Here is a 21,983-nt window from a genome sequence, read left to right as displayed (position 1 = left end):
CAGAACAGAAAGAATAAAATTGAGTTAAATAAAAGCAGAGTTTAGCCTTACAAACTCACCAGCAGCCATCAGTGCCAGGCATTAATTCCTTTCCTGCTGGCAGCAGGAAGGTGGGTGAGACAGCACTGTCAGTTGCACAAATTAAGTCACTGTGGCAGAAACACAACACAAATAAATAGAAAAAAAAAAAAAAAAAAACCCAAACAATGCAAAGGAAAACAGACTGTTGTTGCTGCATAGACCTTTTTCCAAGCTGGAGGCACAAAAAAAGGAAATTTAATGACTTGGTGCATCACATCTTGTAGCCTGACAAGCCCTTTCAGAACAGAAAAAGAGTGAGATGCCAGGAGAGGTCTCGCAGCACATTCTGATAGAGAAAAGGGCTGGGAGGCAGCAGGATCTCCTCCTCAGCAGGCTGAGAAATAGAACAACTCAGCTGTGCTGAACCCTGAAAGCTGATGGAAACCCCAATCAGGATTAAGCTGAAAGAGAGGACAGAGAGGTGAGGAGAATACACAGGGTTTTAAATCACTGCCACTTAACTGCCATGATATTACAGGCCAGATTTCCAGGGCACATTTTCATAAAGAAAAGAAAAACATAAAATCCATTTTTAACAAAAAGATCTAGAAGTTCCTAACAACATAGAGGCTGATTTTTCCCTTCTACCAGATTATAAATTTATGGCAAGAAAATGACATTTTACATCATTTTTTTTTTCTAAATGTCTTATTTATATACATATCTGTCATATTTAAGCTTGTTTTAAAAATAGTTTTAGCACTTTTTATACATGATCCTGTTTCTTTGTTGCATTCCCAACTCCACTGTTTGCAGAGAATTCAAAAGGCTGCAAACAGAAATGGAGCATAGAAAAATGTCAAAGAAAAGGGATTATGTACATATCCCATGTGCTTCTTGCAAAAACTTACTGAGAAATTACTGTGGAATTCTGGTCATCATTTGGAAGTTCACCCTTCTGTGTTGTTCATTATCTCTGAACTCATTTAGTGTGGCTGAAAGGATTTGGAAGTGATGCAGGGAGTGACTGACAATGTGCTTGGGCAGCCCAGGCTGATGCTGCTCCTGCTGCAGCACAGGCAGGAGCCCTGGGGTGCTGCCCCATTGCTGCCAGCTGAGGATCAGGAGCAGAGGGAGCTCCTGACAGCCCAGCCCAGCCCATTCCCTGCTCCCATCCCCAGCCAGCTCCAGCAGCATGGCAGGGATCAGTGATTGTCTTTGCTGTGGGAATCCCTGTGTTGGGCTGAGTGAAGGGCAGGACAGGCAGTGGGAGCTGAGGGTGTGGAGGGATGGGCAGAGGGATGGGGTGGCTGCAGAGCAGTGAGCCAGGGCAGGTCTGTCCCTGCGGCTCCTGGGACAGTGGGAGTTTCACAGCTCCTCCTTTCCACTTGGTGCATTAAAGTTTCCCGAGGTGATGATCCAGGAACTTGAGCAAGGGGGCTGTCAAAAATTCTGATTTCCAGCTCCAGCTGTGAGGCAAAGGAAGAGAGCAGATCCCCCTTTTGTCCTGACTGAGCTGGTGCTGTGGCAGCTCGCAGCCAGGGGCTGGAGGTGATCCTGCTGCTCTCAGTGTGATCAGGGCCATCATCCTGCTCCTGCTTCACTGTCAGCTCTGCAAACCCCATCCACTCAGCAGCCCCAAAGCCTGAGAGGTCAGGAGGTGCTCCTAGATGAAAAAGGTCATTGTTTGATAATGCCACTTGGGGGCTGACATGCCAAGTTTGTGTTTATAGCCGTGCTTTCTTTAGAAAGTGTTCTTGTCCTGCAGGTCTGGCTGAAGAGAGTGAAAGCTCCTGCTTTGAGGATTCCATATATTAACAGATTAAATTGTTCAGCTCGTTAATTTTTTTTGTAAGACTGGCAAAATCATTTTTCCAGCAGCTCAGAACAAGATTTAATTCTTATACATTTAACAATTGGCTCTGGAGGACGTTTTTCATCCCATCCCCAGGAAAGGGATTTCTGTATTACCCTAAATGCAGCAAGAGTGTAAGCTCCAAAATAAGAGAAAGAAGCTAGAGTATATTTTTTAGCTTGGGACCTAATGCTCCTGGAATTCCCAAACAAATATGTGTGGGACTATGAAGTTTCATCTCTCACTGAGCCGTGAGAGTGCTCAGGTTTGCAGTTCAGTGCTTCCATGGTTATTACATTTGCTTTTGAGTTCATCTAAGAGGAAACTGCTGCTGCTGCAGGGGCTGATGGGGCAGTGACTTGGCCCAGCTGCCAGGGGAGCTCCGAGAAGTTGCAAAAGGAGCATGGGGAGGAGGGAACCTGCAGTGGAAATGGATTTCAGAAATGGGAATGTGATTCCTCTTAGCTGGGGCAGCTGTTTGATGTGCGGGTCCAAACCCTTTGACAGGAAATATTATTCTAACAAATGCTTTCGTTAAATTTTAATTATTTTTTTTTAATGATTCACTATGTTGGGTTTTCTTGTCATTTAAGACATTAAAGGAGGCAATTTAGCCATAATTTGCCTCATTGAAGGAAGAATCCTGTTTTAACTTGTCATCCAGTAAAAAGTAAACAAGTATTTAATTTGCAAGCTGCCCATTTTCCTTTAGTTGATCTCATTTGAAGATTAAGGTTTATTGGCTCCTCTTCCATAGCTGGGTAGGAAGAACATGTTGAACAAGAGTCATTGGACAGAAAAACAGGTTCTCACTTGACCACCTGTATTTTGAGTTACTTGAGATATAAATTTAAACAGTTGATATTTATTTATGAGAACTTGAACTCTATTCCAGCTGCCTTTTCTGGGTACTGATATTCTAAGTTTGTATTGGTTGTTACTGATGCATGGACAATGACAGACTTTATCAACTGGGAAGGCAAATTCTATAAATCTAATATATATATCTACATGTATTATAAGGTTATTTGGAATTAGGAAATTAGCCAATAATTTGCAGTGATTTTTTGTTCATATTGTACCAGAGTAGAGAAAATAAGGATGTAAGATTCTCTTCAAAATTTTTCAGTAATTTTAAAAAAACCTGTCATGACAAATTTCAGGGAAAGAATCCAGATGTTTGAGTGTATATTTAAATTAAATTGTGAAATTTATCAACCTAGACATGTGTATAAAAGCTGTAATTATGACTTGCTGGTAAGAAAGTTACCTTCCTTCCTTTAATATGAAATAATGACAAATTTCAACAGCCAGCAAATTTATAAGAGTAAGAATTCAATTAAGCTGGTTCTTAGCTTAATCTTTCCCTTAATCAATGCTTTTGGGTTAGTAATTGCCAATTGGAAAATTAATTAAAAAGCGTTGTCTGATATTGAAATGGCCATGATGTATGGGAAGAAAGGAAATATATTCTCAATGCTCACATTTTCCTTTTAGATGTTAAAGAAAAGGAGGAGATACTGGTCTTTGGGAAGCTACAAGAGGTTCTTGAATACGAGTTTAAAACTGGTACAAATGCACTGGAACAGAAAAAGGCATTTCTTGCCAGATTGTGACAGCTCCATGAACAAATTTGTGAGGAATGCAGACAGGACCACCGGGGCTTCCCTCCTCCCACATCAGCCAAGAAGTTCTGCCAAGAATCTTGTTTGTTGCACACAGATGAGAAGTCCAGGATTCTGATCATCATTTTTGCTGATAATTAACAAGTTTAAAGCCTGCAGGAAGGGAGTGGTTCTCTCTTAGCAGGATATGATTCGTTTTGGCAAATCACTCTCCCGGATTTCAAGTGACAGCCCTGAAGTGTGGTGAGGCATCAACCTCATTTGAGAATATGGGAAAAAGAGAAGGAAAGTCACATGAATGTCGTTTTTTGGAAACACCAGTAGTTTTTGCTAACCCCAGTGGAAGAGCAGCATCCAAACCAGCTGCCCCAGTATTACCCAAGAAACGTGGGTACCACACAGTGATAGCCAACAATTTTTACATTTTATTCACCTTCAAAATTCTTCAGGTTTGTATGAAAATCCTTGGAAATTTGGGATGCATTCAAAGCAGTCTAAATGTGAATCCATTTTTGGAGTGACCACCGGTTTAAGTTGTGGGCAGGATGAAAGGCATCCTCTGGTTCTCAAGCAAAGGGAGTGAATTAATTTCAGGGTGCCCAAAACCCTGTGAACGTGGGGAAGGCTGGGATATAGGAGGGGCAGCTCCATTTTTGTCTTCTTCTGCTCCTTCCTAACAAGGAGGAGAAGGAGTTCGTGCAGCTCACTTTGAAGAGTGTTTGTGTGTGTCTAAAATATGGATGATCCAGCAGCATTCCTGAGTTTTCAATCAGCACAAAGCAGTGCATAATTAGTTTTCTGCAGTTATTGCTGTGACCTTCCTCAAATCTTGGCTCTGTAATCATAAAAACTTGGTCTTCAGCATTTGTTTGTCAGCCCCACTGTAAATGTCTTCCTCTGCTCTTTATTTATATTACTAATGCATGGAAAAGGGTATCACAAGGAATTTTGCATGATAATTAATTTCACTTAGTGTGGTCAAGAGGTAAGGTTGTAGGTTTTAGCAGAACTGTCTGAAACAATATTCCCAGGGAGCTGCAAGGGCTACAGCTCCTAGAAATCTGGAATAATAAATGGCAGCCTGCCTTTCCCAAGGGCATTTTAGGCATATTTAGCCTGTGAATGCATATGGAAAGTACAGTGGGCTGCAAAGAGTCCTGAATTGTACTCAGCATTATTGGAACTGAAAGGCGGCGAAGAGGTGGAGAAGTGAATGGGCTCCTAGAGGCTTTTTTATGGATTATGGGGGGAGGATGTGTTATAATAAAAGGTAATAAGAGCTTTCCTGACTCCGATAGACTCTACCTTCAACTAACCTACAGCTATCAGGAGTCAGTAATCCATGTTGGATAAAGAGACTTTGAGGAGCAATTTTATTCTATTGCAATGCACCAGTTTGCACAATGGGTTTGTTCGCTTTTCGCAGGCAGCCTTCCTGAGGGACAATATTTCTGAAGCTCCACAAAGCGCTTTTTCTGTTTTCATTCCACAGTCCTTTAATTGGATGAATGGGCTGCAGGGGCCTGGAAGTTGGACTGAGTAGAATCTGCACTCTTTGAAACAGCAGCCAAACAAAACATGTCAGGCAGTCTCGCATGACGCCGGCATAAAGCGAGCATGAAAGGGAAGCCTATTTAAAGAACAGAGCATTAATGTTTTAGTGGTGTTCACTTCAGGTCGGTACATTTTACATGAGTCTTTTTCCCTTATGGGAAAGTAATATGCTCTGAGTTGGCTAAGTGCAGATCCTTTTCATGAGAGGTTGAAGGAATAGGCATTGGGAATGCAACAACTGTGGTGCAGCAAGAGCAGAATTGGGATATAATGCCATAAGGCTAATTAACATCATGTTCTCCCATCGTGCTCCCTTTGGGGGAATCGTGGTTTTAAATGATAAGTATGTAGACTGAAACATTCTTAATCTGGGCAAGTGGTGCAGTAAAACATTACTCACTGAATAACAAAAGGAATATAAAATGGAGTATGGGCAGTATATTTCAAATAAAGTGCAGAGTGTCCTTTTTCACCTTTTCACTGTGCTTAGTAACACTGATTTATTCACTGAAGGGAAGATGGAAGATGAACTGTGTGAGACTTGGGGTGTGGGTTTGGTTTATTGCAATCTATAAAGAATTTCGACTTCTGACGGGTTTGTCCTTTGGAATATTTTTCCTTTGGTGCAATCTCCATGTTCAGCAGTGACAGGAAAAGTCACACAGAATCTTTCTGAAGGGTCACACGGAATAAGTCCTTCAAGAAGCATTGATTTGCAAGTCTTTTCCTTGCATATGTCAGACGCTTCAGAACATCCCTTATGGGGCACAGCCAGGATCTCCTGCTACTGAGAGTTCCTACTGTCTCAGAACTGGTTGGAAAACTGACTGCAGAGACAGGAAAAGACAGAGAAGTCACATCTGAGGTGGGAACCACTCCTTCAGCTGGTGTGATTAGCAGGGTGAGACCTCAGAATGTGGCTGCAGAAGGGGAAGGTGCATTCTTCTGGGAGGATGAAAAAGATCTTTCCCTTCTGGGAAAAGGGAAGACAGCAAGCGCAGCAAAGAGCTTCAGGGTGAATCTGGGAATCAGGCAGGGAGCAGGACCGAGGGAAAGGTCAGAGAACACATCATTGTCTGGGGGGAAAGGAGCTGAGAGCTGCACAGGTAAAACAAGCATTGGCTGGGCCTGGCTGAATGTGCCAGCTCTGGGAATGGGAGCTTTGCTTTGGGGATTGTTCACAGGCACCGTGGCTGTGCAGGGCTTCTCTGCCTTGTGCAAGGTTTTGTCCTAGTTTTGAATTAGGCAGAATCTGTATCCCTCTGGCAGAGCTGGATTTTGTGATGTGTCTAGGAATAGCAACAATTGTAGGTCTGAGTCCAATGATTCTGAGCTGCAGTTCAAACTTCAAGTGTAGTGCAGATCACAGTTTAAAATACCTGACAGTTTTTGATTTGTCTTCTGTCACTGGAGGAGAGAGCAAGTTAAATGGTCTGTGGTAAAAAGCGATTGAACAAATCATTTTTAAAAAAAGAACAAGAAGAATACATTGCTTTTTCCACTTGGTTGCTGACAGTAGCTTTTTGGTCTTTTCAAAAATTCTTGTTTCATAACAAAATAAGTAGCACAATCCATGGAAAAAGCTGCTTGTCTTTTTATATATGTGTATGCATATATATATATATATATATATATATATATATATATATATATATATATATATATATAGGGCTTTTATATGAATCCACAGACCATATTCTAGATATAAAAAACCTTAGCACACCATTTCTAGAGAATATGCAAAATATTTTCAACTTTTCCCTCATTTCTCCACTCTTGCAGGAGACTGAACAGGAAGCTGCCATTTGCTGAAGTAGTGGGTGAATGCAAATAGGAACAGAAATTAATGCATCCCTTGATCCTTTTCTCCACAGCAGCTCTTACAACATAGGAAAACCCAAAATACTTTGAGTGTTTAGCAGTATTTTCCTTTATATTCAAGGGCATATTTGATCTGGTTTAGCCATAGGAAGGTTTGGAGACCATTCTCAGGGCTTGTAAACAAAGCAGACTTGACAGAGACAAATTAAAGCTCATGTGAGTTTTATTGGTGATGGGGATTTTTAGATTATATTTGACTGAAGGCTGAATACTTGCTTGGTCTGGGTCTGCTTCTCTTATAGCTTTTTGTTTTTTATATTTTTTTTCTGGTTGTTTTCCTTTTCTCTCTGAAGGAAACAGTTGTGTAGAGGTTTTTATATCCATTTTTTAGGCTGGAGGTTTTGGTCATTGCTACTGCCACGTCTTGTTTTCCCCTTTTTTTCTGTTCAGGATGTAATACTTGTCCTCTGAATCCTGCTGGAACATATTTTGGGAATTCATAGGATTATCACCAGGGCTACTGCTATCAGGCAGAACACATGCACATTTTATTATCTCACCCAACAGGTTTTCATTCTCTGTGCCCATTGAGTCAGCTCAGAGGGGAGCAGGCTGCCATTACCACTGGCAGAAATCAATAAATATTATAACAATCTTTGCAGTCCTGCAGGAGCTTGCTCTGTCATGATAATTCAAAATCCAAGTCCTTGTTTCCTGTCTCTTCCTTTCTCCCATTTGCCCTTCCAAAATGGGTGGGATCCTGACCTGAGCTGCCTGAAAAAATGGTGCCTATTACTGGGCTACAAATTGATTTAATCAGAATTTGTGGAGCCTCGGAATATAAACCCTTCAGCTTTCCATGTTTTCCACTTCCCCAGCAGGCAAAACTAAAGTAAACAAGTGTTTGTTTTGGTTTGGTTTTTTCTTAAATCAGTTTTGTTTTTTTTTTTTGCAGAGTTTTATCAGTGCATAAGGGTGAAAATTGTGTCTGTGATTTTTAACATCTCTGCACATCTGAAATTTAAAGCTTAAACCTCCTGGCGTGACATGCAGTTCAGTCTGTTCAATTAATTTAGTGGTTTTGTTTTGAAACAAAAGTGCTTTTTTACCTTTGACAATTGCAATTTCTTTCCTTTGTAAGCAACTTCTGCGTTCTGGAAGAAATGTTGAGATGACTCTGAGTTTCCTTTGTTGCTCATTCCATGTAAATATGTTTCCCTAGCTGCTCACTCCACTTCTTTGGTATCCTTTGGATCCTTTCCTTCATGGATTTCTTCTCTGTCTCCCCACCTGTACCTGTCCCCTACCTCTCAATCCATCATGTGACAATTTCAGCTCTGCTGCTGGTTTTCCCCCCCAAAGTTCATCTGTCATCCCTTGTTCCCATGTTTCAAACTTCACATTCAAACCTATGCACAAAGAGTTTGCAAATTCTGATTTTTCTGGCTATGCCAGGACAGGAGTGAGGTTTGGAGTTTGAGTATCTCCTGTAAAAACTTGAGGAAGGTGTTCTGTAAGCTTTCATTGCATTAGCAAAAGCAATTCTGGCTCTATTTAAAGGGGGAATAAAGAACATTTACTGGTCAGATCATATTTTTAGAAGCAGAAACCAATCTGTGTGCAACAAAGTTAGTTGGAGTTTGTTTGGCAATTTAGGGCAAAACCCCAAAGCACCAATTTGCTGTGTTGGAAAGGAAGCAGGAAGAAGTTTACTCAGGTACACAGGGAGGAGGAATTGGGCTCAAAATGCAAGGGCATCGTGGCAACAAGCTGAGAAATCTGTTTTCCTGATTAAACAGAATACTTTCAAAAATAAAGAACAGATACTTTCCTCTTCAGCACCTGTTTCTGAGAGCTGAATCAAGGGCAGCACTGAGAGCAAGCCTTTACTAACCTGGCCATGCCCTCCCTGGGTTCAGAGCAGCAAGGCCCAAGCTCTGCCTCCACTGGGCACTGTCACTGTCACCTCCCTGGCACGCCCTTGGCACCTCCACCCTGGGCACATCTACAAGGTAGGCCTTGAATTAAATGCAGAATTTGGAATATCTGATTTTTCTCTTGCTTTCCACTGTAATTGAAGTACTTGCCTTGAATATCCAGAATTGCTGTGTTGTGGGGAAGTCAGGAAATACCAAGTGTTCCCTTCCAGGTGTTCAAGGGCTGTGCCCAGTGCAGGGTCAGGAGTGTGCAGAGAATTCATTGCCCTCCACAATCCTCTTGGTAGTGAAGACCCTGACTTTTTTTGGTTTGGTTTTGTTTTCCAGCTGTGCCCTTCTCTGTTTATGTTCTTGGTTTTCTTATTTTCTTTTATGAGCCTCATCACAGGTCTTTAAATATGGGATGTTGTTTGCTATGAAACCACTCCATTATTCCAGGAGCATATGTTCGTGACAAGTACAAGTCATGAACATTTGAATCGTCTCCATCTGGCATGAATTAACATAGTATCATAATAAATGAGAAGTGTTAATACTGAGATTTTCTGGGAATTCTCAATTTAACCAATATTTGTGGTTATATATGGAACTTGGGTTTGGTTTTGCTTGGAAGAGCACAGACAGAGGTATGGTGCCTCCAGTTGTGTAATTCTTGAAATTACTTGATCATGCAGTAAAGCTCTGTGAATCCCCACGTGCTTTTAGAAACCCTTCTGATGAAACAACAAATGAAAAAATGGAGCAGGTCACTGTTTGCCATGGTGAGGACAGCAGTGCTGGGTGCCAGCTCAGCATTATTTGTTAACATATGTACTTTAAATCCTTCAGTGCCCCTTGAGCACGTAACATATATCTCACATCCATATGGCCATATGGAGACACTGCACTCATTTAAATAACAAGTGCACACTAAAATTATCTTGGCCCCAGAGTGCATGTTGTTTATAACAAGGAGTTACTCTTACTTCCTAAATTAAACAATTTTTCTTTTTTTTTTTTTTTCTCCTATAGAACCCTAAGGCTAAACTATTAACCAGTAGAAACTCTGGGAAAGATGAGCTCCTACCATAATATATTCATGTTACCATAATATAACAGACACTGGTCTTTATTCGCTGCTGAGTATTCTGTAGAACAGTCAAATATATTTTAAAAAGTCACAATTTCTTTCCATTTTTTCCCCCTACTTTGACTCTATATCAGCCTTTCCTGTGCACCTCTACAGTCTTTGAAAAGCTGTTTCTTTTGGGTTTTCTATTTGTTTTGATAATCATTAAGTAGTTTTTTAATGCACAGAAAAAATACAAAACATAACTCCAGCAATGAATTAAACCTAAAATAGTTCTGGGATCTGGAACATCTTGGTAGACACCAAACTTTCACAGCACTTGAACTGAATTACCCCAATTGACCTTAGGATGTGTCCCCAGGCCTCAGGTGGGGATTTTGGGTGTGAGGAGTCCCAGAGCTCAGAGCTCATCTCCAGCCCATATTTGGGTCATCCTCTGCTGGAATGATTTCCTCACAGTGCTCCAAGCTGTGGGGTTTGTCAGGAGCCAGGTCCTCACCTGGGGCCAGATCCTCACCTGGGGCCATCCCTTCAGGTTCCTCTGCACTTGGGTAAGATGTTCTCTGCAATGACTTTCACTCCAGAGAAAATCAGGAATTTTACTGGCACGAGGAGCTAAGAAACAGAAATGCACCGAGCCATGAATTTTCTCAGAACTTTCAGCAGCAATTTGTGTGGTTTTGGCTAAATTTCCTGTGAGAGCCAGCGGGAGAGAAGCAGGATTTCTTTCCCCCATCCCTGCAGCCGTGAGTGTGGCACTGTGTGAGGAGCAGGAAAGGGGCAGAGCCTGGCAAATTGCATAACCCAAGCCCTGTTTTGCATAAAGGCCCTCGGATTTGGCAGCCTGGAAGGAGCAGATGGGTGTCTGCCACCCCCGGGAACACAGAGCCCCTTGTTTGGTGTGTCTGGGCATCACTTCACTGCCACACAAAGAGCTATTTTGGGAGTGATGTCAGTTCATTGGCGTTGTTTGGCTTGCTGAAATGGTTCCCAAAAGCCTTTGAGAGCAGCACTTCCCTCTCCGTGGAATGTCATTATCCTGCATGGTAATAATTATTTTTTAAGCATTATAAGCATTATCCTGCTCTGAAGGGCAGGACAGGTAGCCAAATAAATATGCAGTTGGTGCTTTCTGATTGTTTCTGAAATAGGCAGGGCAATTTCTGCTGAAGGGGAGCAGGTCTGAAGTGTGCCAGAAGTGGTTCCAGAGAAATTCCAGTGCTGTGAGCACAGCCAGGGGAGCTGGGCTGGTGAAAATGATCATGTGCTGCTCATGGGCATCTCATCCTGCAGATGACAGAGGGAGAAGGAGTAAAACCCACTCTGGGTTGGGACCTGGAATGTAAGCACAGAAATGACAAATAATTGTGTTTGTGCTGGGAATGCTGCTTGTGTGGATGTGTGCAGTGATTAGTGACACCGGACAAGAAATACAACTAATTTGGGTTATTTTCTGTTTATAGCATTAAGGAATGCCAGAGATTTTAAATAGGTATGGCTCCTTTTCTCACAGCTCTGTGGGCTGAGAAGGCTGCATTACAAAAACCTTTACCCAAATACCTGCAAGGCTCTTGTGAAAACATTTCTGAGCAGGTGAGAAGCAGGTTTATCTGGATTTCTGGGGGAAGCACTCTCCTAAGTCACTAAACCAATCTGCAGAATTCCATCTGTAATTACTGAACACAGTCAAAGAGTGAGGAATAATAAAAGGAAAATATTCTGAAAGTTGTTGGGCTCTGACAGTGTATAATGAGCATGTCAGGTAATACAGCTATTCTGTATGGCAAAGTACAATCTTTCATCCTGTGTCAAAAAGCTTCTCTAAAGTGCTTTTCATATTAAAAGTGTCAGGTATATATCAAGGGTTTTTTTTCAGTTTTATGAGGCAGAAAGTGAAGAATGAGTTGGTGATTTACTAAGATCACTAAGAAATCAAAACCAGAATGAGGAGCTCAATTCTACTTTCAGCCCCTTCCTTTACTTTCATGACATTTTAGGAGTTTTTCTTTTTAAATAATTTTAGAAATGGAGGGATGATACATTTACAGACACTGGGTATTACATGCAAGCCAGTGGGGTTAGTTCATTTCAGCATGTGCCTGTCATTTTGTGTCACTGAATGCTAAGCCCTCATTTTACAATTCATCTAAATGGATTTGTTCCCAGCTTCTCAGTAAATCTATTTTATAAAAAAGTTCTGAGCTCTCAGCAGCATTCTTGTCAAGATCCAGCATTAAACCAAGGCATTTTGGGTTATGCTGAGAAGATGGAAAGAGAAGAAGCCAATGGTTGAGTTATCTCAGTGCCAGCCACGAGCTCTCTCCTTTCTGGTTGTTTTGAGCGTGGTGGGGGTGGTGTGATGTTGTGACTAAAGATGGAATTTCTTCTGTCTTGTCTTCCATCAGCCCAAGAGTCTTGTTGAAAACAAAGCACCTCAGTGCCAGTGAAGTTGTCTTCATGTCTGGCACAGCATTGGCAACTCTGCAATGAGCCTGGGAGCCATAACTCAGAATTTGGCTGCCAGGAGTTGTTCTTTCTGCAGACTTGGGGGAATGGCCTGATCATTTCTCAGCACCTTTTAATTTTCAGCACATGTTCCCATCTCTCTGTTCCTCCCCATCCCATGGAGGCTGGCAATTTTAGCTCTCATATTAATCAGTTGGACTGTTAGGAGATAAAAGCAGCGTGTACTTTACAGCACTCAGGGATGTGATCAGGGGAATTGATGCTGACCTTGTTCCTCCTGGCAGTTGTTCCCAGCCTGTATTTAAATGAAGTTCACTGCTTTTGTTTCATTTCCCTGGGAGTGCTCGTGTGCCTGAAATAATGAATTGTTCAAATAGCAATTTTAACCTCGGTCTTGAAGCGTGAAGTTTGGTGACACCTGAGTTCATCTAACAGCTTGCAGCTTCCTGCTGGGCTTCCTCTCCCTCATCCTGCAGTCCAAGCACCTCTCCAGCCTCTCCCGTGTCAGCTCCAATTCCTGTCACCTTTTCTCCCTTCTGAATTGTTATTTTTCTGGCAAAAAGCTGAACTGCTTTCTTGAGAGGTCAGATGAGTGTGTGGCCAGCCCAGGAGCAGTGGGATTGCCCCTTGTGACACCAGCAGCCCTCCCACCTCCTCAGGTGTCCCACAGAGCCACCAGGAGCTGCATCTTGGCAAGTGCTGGGAGCTGCTGCCAGCAGCAGTCCTGTCCCCCCCTGCCCCAGGCAGCTCATTCCTCCCCAGGTGCCACTCCTGGGGTCCCTGCCATGAACTGAAATGATTTCATCATGAGTTTAAAATGAGTTTGAAATGAGTAATGGTGCTGGAGTAGCTCCCATTCCACTGCAAGGATGTGCAGTGAGCTCCTCAGAGCTCTGGTGTCCTTTCTGCTCTGTTCCATGAGATGTTTTCATCACTGCCCCTTGGTTCTGCTGATCTAGATGTCAGTGGAACTATTCTGTACTATCAAAGCAAAAAAAAAAAAAAAAAAAAAAGTGTTTTTTTAGACTCCTGAGACAAATCCAGCACGTTTTAGCCCAGTCAGTTTCAGTTCTCAACCATACCCATAAAAAGCACTGAGCTGCAGCTTAGAGCCAAGAAATTCTTGAGCAGCTTTGTAACAGAGGAACTCATCAGAGTAAAGGAAGTTGGCCTGTTATAATTTTAAACACACCTGGGAAAATCCACCTAAAGCTCACCTATTCTGCACTATTAGAAGCATCAAGATTTGTGTTTTCCAGGCACCCCTCCATGTTTCCCCCTAAGCAGAAAATTCCCAATCAGTATTTCCTACTCAGAGAGCACATTCCCTGCTTTTCTGACTTTCTCAGCAGTTCTGTGAAGTGAACCAATCATATTAATGTGAGAAACCTGTGATGATGGAAATTTTGGAAACTTTCGAGGAATTAGAGGGTTTCAGTGTTTGACTCATGTCCAGTTTATTGGGATTTCTTCTATCCAGCATTTCTTTACTGCAGAGGTCTGTGCTTTATAGCTGTGCATGTGGCTTCACCTCTCCTTGCATTCCTAGCAGTGTTTATTTACTAACTGGCAACCAAAACAGCTGATGTTGGCAGAAAAGAGTTTGCAAACCTGACTAAATGGGATTTAACAAATTAGATTGCAACTTAATTTTGTTTTGCATTTTTGGAGCTGTCCCGTGGTGATATTGAGACACAATGCTCCATTATATTAATGCATTATCATATTAAGGCTTCTGAATGAATCTCTTCATCCCATAAAAACTGGGTAACAGCTTGATGGAGTGTGGGTTCTGTATTGTTACTGGCTCTAAGATACATTTATCTGTTTGAGTTTTTTATGTTTTAGAGGGTAGATTCCATTTATTTTATTTATCCTATATATTTAGAAATATACATAGAAATTTTACCCTGTATATTTAGAAAATGAGACTGTTTGTGCTGAAGCTCTTTAAATTTGTTCAGAAAACAAAAAAGCTCAGCTGTACCACAAAAAATTATCTCCAAGTGATTTTATCATAAGCAAAAAAAATTTACATTTTAGCCATGCATCATTTTGTAATTTTACAGGTGTTTGGTATAAATCTATGCTTTGGGCTGTTTAGTTTTTCAACAGCTGAACTTTATCCTGAGTATTTTTCCCCTCTGTTTTTCTAGTAAGACTTTTTGATGTTGAATAAAAGTGTCTTTTCTTTTTCATTACTGAACAAGGTGGGTTTATTTGTCAAGAGCAGAGGATCTGCCCAATAATGTTCCTTTTATCTGATTCTGTTCATGATGTTTGCTGATATTGGTGACAAGAAATGTTAAAAAAAATGCATAAAGATATTTCAGACTTTAAACAGGTTGTTCCAGTGATTTGTACTTTTCTGCACTCCTGCATTTGCTGTTTGTGCCACTCTGGTTTTGGACCTGTGTGTAATGAAGTGAACCTGTATTTACAGGTATGGTTTTTGAGACATTGCAGTTTTCATTGCAAAACAGGGGCTGGAATATGAGGAATGCCTGTTACAAAGGACAATTCCACAGGGAGCCATTTCTGCCTCCTGGGCTGTGTGTACCTGTGCACTTTATGGGTGTTGGCCCAGGGAGACAAAGACCTCCCCTCCCAAATTTCTGACAGAAACCAAGTGAGCGTGGTGCCACGAGTTTGTGCAGGAGCTGGCTGGAGATTTCAGGAGAAAATAGGGGAGCTGTCAATAGAGATGTAATGAGGCACCTGAAGCCTTAATGCCCAAACTGCTTCCTTTAGCACAGGGCTTGGAAGCGCCAGGAGAATGTTCTCTCAGCTCTGCTTGTGAGCAGCATCCAGATGCCAGTTAGCTAAATCACAGCCATCCATTCCCCGGGGAGAGTGCAGGTCTTGTTTGCAGTTAAACGATGCAGCAGGTGGCAATCAGGATTCAGATCAGATGGCAGCTCCACCAGAGCTTCCCTCAGCCCTCTCTCCCCCTCCTCCCTTTTTTTGGTGCTTGTTTTCACTCGAGGTGGACAGGGGAAAGCAAAGCAGCGTGGTAACGCTGTGATAGCTCCCATAAAAGAGGATTTTAATGCAAGGAAAAAGAAGGAACATGTCTTAGCAGTTTGTTTTAGTTCTCCTAGCTTGAAGAAATGACTCAATGGCCTGTTTTAATAATTAACATATTGTGAAATCTAAATTGAGGAATAACAAAAATGGTCAAGTATGTGTATAAAATATTTTAAATTGATTTAATTGGTTGTTTAGAATTTTATAGAGAAACAACAAATTGCATCTTTTCTGTCTCATTCACTGATACTTTTTCATTTCAAGTGTGCAGTTATGCACTTTACCCTCCGTTCTTTTTCTGAAGCCATCATTGCTTTTTGGAGAGTTTTTAATTTCATCCTAACTAAACCTTAAGATTTCCTAGATGTGAAGTCTCCATGGCTGTTCAGAATCTCTGAATGTGGCTTTGTTGGGAATGTTTGGTGACTGAGCAGGTCAGGTTTTAAATGTCATTAGGCAGAGGTATTGGTAGGAACATCTTTACTTGTAATTTCTAATTATCAATTGCATTTATTCATTAGACAATCTTTTACAGGCAAACTATAAATATTCACTGTTCTTTTTCATAGTAAGCCCAGCCCAAACCCATGACATTGTGCTTTTGTTGACACAGAGCAGAATATATTAATAAACCCAAAATATTGACCTTAACACAAAGATTTAAACTTTCTTGTTTTTGTTCATACTTAGAGGTACTTTAAGGCATTAAATCTTGGTTAATCTCTTTTAAAAGGCCTGGATATCCTGAGTTTTCATCCTGTTATTTGGAGCTTTCCTGAACAGCTGGGCCTGACCAGTGTGTGCATCATTCCAGGCAGAGGAGGAAGAGCTCCTGGGCTGGATTCCTCCTGGTGCTCTCGGGCTGGATTCCTCCTGGTGCTCCTGGGCTGGATTCCTCCTGCTGCTCCCTGTCCCAAGGGTTTGGAGTCAGGGCAGTGGCAGCTGGACCCCAGCACAGCCAGAGCTCAGGCTGCTCTGACAATCCCCCAGCTCAGGAAAAGATAAAGAATCATTCATATTATTCACGACAGCTGCCTGTCAAACTCAGGTTATTTTGTTCTTTCATAAACCAGTCCAGAATTTACACTTTTCAGGTGTTGTAAAGAAAGCATAAATGCTCTCTGGGCTGCATTACCTTCCAGGATAGAATTTAGTGTCTGATTATTGCCTAAAAATCAGATTTTCTCTTAAATCTGTGTCCTTTAGTGGATTCCTCTGCTGTGCAAAGTGGTTTTACTGCATGGCCAAATGCAGGCAAGAACAGCCAACGAGGACTCAGATAAGGAAGCAGATGGACTCATATTTGGAAAAAGGAAAAAAAAGGAAAGAAAGAGGCAGTAAATCGAGCATTGTTATTTCCAAACTTTTAGAGCAGTTTTGTTTCTGGTGCAGATGTCAGCTGAGCGTGAGCCCCGAGCAGCAGAGGGAAGCTTTGTTCCATAAGAGAAAGGCTGAGGGGTGTGCTCATTAGATGTGCTGCAGCATTCCTGGGGAAAGAGAAACAAACCACAAAGTTTTTCATAAAGGTAGTGCATAACTTAGGGCTCTCCCTTGATGGCAGTAACTTTTGAACTGAAAATTTATATCCATTCCACGTGCTTATTTTCCTCTGCAGTTCATGAATAAATGAACTGGCAGTGCAACAATATTATAGCTCAGGGTGCTGGTGTTTTTGTTGACTGTCAAGTAGATGCTTTATGCTGTACCAGGGCTGTGTGTGAGCTCTGTCAGTGTCTGGGTCACCTCAAGATGAATATTGATAAGACTCCAATGCTACAGCAGTCAATTTTGTATAATTTTCTCTTTTACCCTCTCTATTAGTTTTTATGAGAAGGGGAAGGGAAGGAGCAGTGCTGCTGCCTGGGTTTGCATCTTCCCCTCTCCTTTTCCCTGTTGCCTTCACTCTGCTGTGGGGTGTTTTCCATGGCTATAAAAGCATGGCCTCCAGCTGGAATGTGCCACCAGAAACCTTTCAGCACTTCAGCCAGTTTTAAACCTGCTCAGCTGTCTGCTCCTCTAGGCCCTGCCTTGTCAGTTTGTCCACGAGAATAATGGGGAGACAGCCCCGGAATCCTCACTGGAGTCAAGGTCCCCATCAGCCCTGCTCTGCCATCCTCCAGTGAGCCCCTCTCCTTGTGGGAAAGGTCATTCAGCTTTGTAAATCCATGCTCCCACTCACCACCCTGCCCTCACCTCGTTATTCCCAGTCCTACAACAAAAACAAGTCATTGTTAGAACAAGTTGAGACTGGGAAATAAACTATTTTTATTCTGTATCAATGCCTTAGAGAAATCATGATTTATAATGCAACCTGTATCACTGCAGGTCTGTGATTTCCAAAACTGCAGGAATGAGTAAATGTGGTCATAGATCTTCACCTTCACATGTTATTTTAAACAAACTTTTTTTGCCACATAATAAGTGTGAGAAAATGGATTTCTAGTACCTGAAAGGAATTGTAGTTAAATCTTGTCTTTGTTTCACAGGTCTGCTTCCCCTGCAAGTGTAAATCCACATTTCTGTTGGTGAGGCATTAGGACTAAAGTAGCAGAGTTAGTGGTTTTCATTTCTCATATCAAAAGATCATTAAAAGTGGTATTTTCCACTGTTTATAAAGGTTGCTATTTAAGGATGTTAATTGGCCATTTCCACCCTATTTATTATTAACAGCCTGACAACTTTAGAAAAACTTTTCAGGCTCTGTAACAGTGGCTGTTTCTGAGTTTTGCTAATTAATAGTGTCCAATGCATTAATTATTTATTTTCAAGCATGTTCAAAATGCCCCAAGCGGGATAATTCATGCTGCCCAAAATTAATGTGAGAATGTTGCAAGGCTGAGGATAGCCAGAAGCAAACTCTCTGACAAGGGCTGCAAATCTCATGTGTGTGTGTGAGCTCCATGGACTGCTTGGAACTGCTGCCTTATTCATGTAATTGTCTGCACGAGAGGAATCTGTGTTCAGGGCTGTTCCTTCCCCCCTAGAAATGCTGATTGGTGAGGATTTCCTGAGGTTTGGGACTCTGACAATGAGAAAAAAAAAAAGTCAGATGGAGCCATACTTGTATGCATTGCAGAAGGTGAAAATCACTTTTGTAGTCATTTAGGAGTTTTCCACCGAAGTGAATTTGAGTTCTGAGTGTTTCTAGAGGGACCAAAGCAAATCTTTTGAGCACTGCTCTGAGGATGTTTGCAGTAAATGTGTCTCTACTACTGTAATATTCTAAATTATTTTAAAATAGTGATCACTTAAACTTTCACTTAGTGCTGTTTCAATGGAATGAGTGTACAAAATTCTCCCTGCAAATCAGAGTTTTCTGTTTCTCCCTGCCTCAAACTTGCTTTTCAGAGGGTTTTGGACACCTTTCCAATGTGTTTGTAAGGACACAGGCATTCAATTTTAGCCTGCTTTCCTGAGAGCAATCAATGCAGATTTTTATCTTTTGATTGCTTCAAACACTTTCCTGTCTCTCTTTTTGGAGGAGAAGGACAATAAACAATTTAGTCAAACCTGTTTTATTAAAGTTTTCTGTTTGATATCACCCTGGCATTCCTGAAAGAATGCTCATGGAAGCCACCAGTACATCCAGTACAAACATGCAATACCAGAAATGCATTCAATACTTGGAAACCTCTGCATAACCTGGTATTTGTTTGAATTTCTTGTGCCCTCTTGTCCTTGAGTACCACATTAATTGACTCCTAGAGCTCCCTCAGATGAGTTTAGCTGCTGGTATTGATGAAAAGCACAACCTAAAACCTTATTCTGTAAAACCTGGCAAAGAAGTTAAAGAGATTATGACTTTTGATGGATATGTTGACAGTGGGATTTGACAGTGCAGGCACTGTATTTCTGTCTAGCACCTCTTCCCAGCCAGCCAGCCCAAATGGTCTGAACTGCCCAAGGACTCATTTTATCCTACAAATGTTTATGCAAATGTGCTCTGTGCAAGTTAACATATTACATAAAGCGAGTTTTATCCTCAAGTTTAGCATTCCATTTTATCAGTCTGTCATTAAAAATAACCAGTTGCAAATTAGCAGTGCTAGCTGACTCCCTTTAATCAATTTCCTGAGCAATTGTGAGGTTCAGAATTGCTTTCAGAGGCATTTAATAATGCCAGCATTACTTTGATGTGGCATCTCAGGACAAAGGAGTTAATCATGACACAGAACCTAAACTGCAGATTGACAGAAATAAATCAGATGAGGGAAAAGAATTCCCACCAATATTATTTTACAAACAGTGGCATCTAATTGCCTTCTGTGTGTTCACCAGGACTGCTCTGAATCTTGTTTCGGAGTGATTGATTGCTCAGTTCAGCTGCTAAACTGGATTTGCAGTTGATCTGAGGCTGGTGTGGAGTGAGAAAGCCTTGGAAATGAGTAGGGTGGTGTTGTGCAGTGCTGCAGGCTGGCTGATGCAGCCCCTGCCATGGGTACCCAGGCACTGGGATCTGTAATTGCAGGGCAATGGCTGCAGTGGGCAGTGGGCAGGGCAGCCCCCAAAGCCACAGGAGTGTCCTGGGCACGGCTGCTCCTGACAGAGGGATCTACAAACTGCACAAACTGTGCAATTGTTTGGCCACTGTGTTCAGCCCCATTCGGGTCTGAGATGCTGAATGCTGCTGGGAGTGCTGATGTGGGATCACCTCTGTGGGGCCTCTTCTGGGCTACCCAAAAACAGAGGCCAGACAGAATTAAGGGAATAAAAAGCAGTTCTATTTATTGAAGGGTCTCCAGGTACATTTTGGGCAGGCAAAGCCCCCCAGGGCTACACCCAAAAATGGATGATGGGTCACAGGTTTGCACACTTTGATAAGTTTGGTCCATTTGCATTTTGGGGATTAATGTTCCAATTACAGCTTCAGCTAATGAAGTCATTGACCCCAAGTTTGCTCCCCAAAATCATTTTGGTTTCCATCTCTGGGCCCTGAGGCAGTGAGTTGTCCTTGGTTCCCAGCCTGGAGAGGAATTGTTGTGTGCCCCAAATGGGACAGCAGCAGCTCACACTGTGCATGGGGTTCAGAGTTAGACACTGAAAAACTGCAGGGTCACAAAGACATGAAAATGGAAAAGCTCCAATCCTGAGGCATCACTGTATCATCTGTGTTTTCCTCCCTGCTCCTCCAGCAGAGCTGAAGCTTCTCCCATTGCCCAAAGGTCCCCCAGGGCAGGCAGGAGGCTGCAGGGCTCAAAGCACATCCCTGTTTTCAGCTGTGCCCTCACCAGCCAGCTCCAGGGCAGGGCTGGGCAGCCACAGGGGGATGGGGAAGCTTGAGCAGGTTCAGCTTTGGTTCACAGTGTGCCACTCTTCAAACACTGCAGAAGATTCTTCTGATTTTTCATGGCTTTTCAAGCTGGCTGAGAAATCAGCTGTAATTACAATTACAATGTAATCTCTTGCTTTTCAGCCCGGGATTAGCTTGGTGTGGGGTGATGCTGTATTTCCAATGGCATGGTTTAGGTCTTTCCCAAGCAGGAATGTTTACTGAGGGAAATATCAGCTGCACACGTCCCCAGTCACAGATTTGTGCTGACATATGCAGCAGATTTGAGTCCAGCTGGCAGGACTAATAAACAATAGTTGTCACCATGTCTTACTTTTATTTAGAGAGAAAGAAAACCCATAAAAGGTTTAATACATGTGTCTAATATACAAATATATATTTATGAAGAGACAATGTTGTTTTAAAGTAGAGGTCAAATGTCCAATCTGTCAGGAATTTGGTCTCTCTACCATTTACCTGTGTTCTTATGGCTGTTTCTGGGGTTTGCTATGGGCTCTTCTGACACCTCCTGCCATGGCTAAAGAATTGTTCAATGTCATTTTGGGTCACTTTCACACAAGAGCAGCACAATCCTGTGGTGGGAACTGCATGCACTGGCAGCTTGCCCAGCAACAAACCCAAATTATTAATTGGGAAGCAGAAATGCAGGTGGGGAATACTGTGGGCACTCTGGATCCAACGGGAGGGCTCAGTTTGAGGAAGGATTTTTTTTTTTCCCCTTGAATAACTCAGATTCTGCTTGTTTTAGTTTGATGCTATCTGGCTAAAATATTTTCTTCATGATTGTACATGAAAATTTAACTCTTCTTCCCATAGTCATTGCTTATGGGCAGAATTTGAAGCAGCTGATTAATTTCTCCATCTTTTCTACAGAAATCAATAATGGACCCTGGGAAGATGAATATTTGTGAAAGAAAAGATGATATCTAACAGCAATAAATCTTTTGTGGGATTCATATGTCTTCTTCAGTTTCCAGTACAGAAATGATTAAGGTAAATGTGGTGCATGCTAAGGGCTGGCTGTTGGCTGTGGGGCAGAACCCAGCAGTGCTGGGAGAGGCTGGTGTGTGGTTTTGGTGACACTGTGGGGTGGTTTTGGTGACACTGTCAGGTCTTTTTGGGGACACTGGTTGGCCCCAGTTCTGCAGCAGAGCTCCTGGAATTCCTGCCTCAGCACCTAGCCTGGTACTGAAGAATTCATGCAGGACTTTTAAAAGCTCTGTAGAAGTAAAATAACTTTTATATTTTCCGCTGGTTTGGGATTTTTTTTTTTTTTATCACCAAACCCACATAAAGTTAAAAAAGAAAGCCCTCTTTG

The 21,983-nt window shown here is 42.0% G+C and overlaps 1 long non-coding RNA gene across 1 annotated transcript in view; it reads left to right on the top strand.

Annotated features, from left to right (window-relative positions):
- LOC127059626 (uncharacterized) overlaps positions 1 to 21,658 on the top strand; it is a 46,108-nt gene extending 24,450 nt beyond the window's left edge. Inside the window, exon 4 of the long non-coding RNA XR_007777635.1 lies at positions 21,539 to 21,658. This is a non-coding gene — a long non-coding RNA (uncharacterized LOC127059626). The remainder of the gene's footprint in view (positions 1 to 21,538) is intronic.
- The last annotated feature ends 325 nt before the right edge of the window (positions 21,659 to 21,983 follow it).

The sequence above is a fragment of the Serinus canaria genome, chromosome 4A (genome assembly GCF_022539315.1).
Source record: "Serinus canaria isolate serCan28SL12 chromosome 4A, serCan2020, whole genome shotgun sequence".
Lineage (NCBI taxonomy): Eukaryota > Metazoa > Chordata > Aves > Passeriformes > Fringillidae > Serinus > Serinus canaria.
The sequence above is the reverse complement of the archived record's forward strand: the minus strand, read 5'-3'. Positions and strand labels throughout refer to the sequence as shown.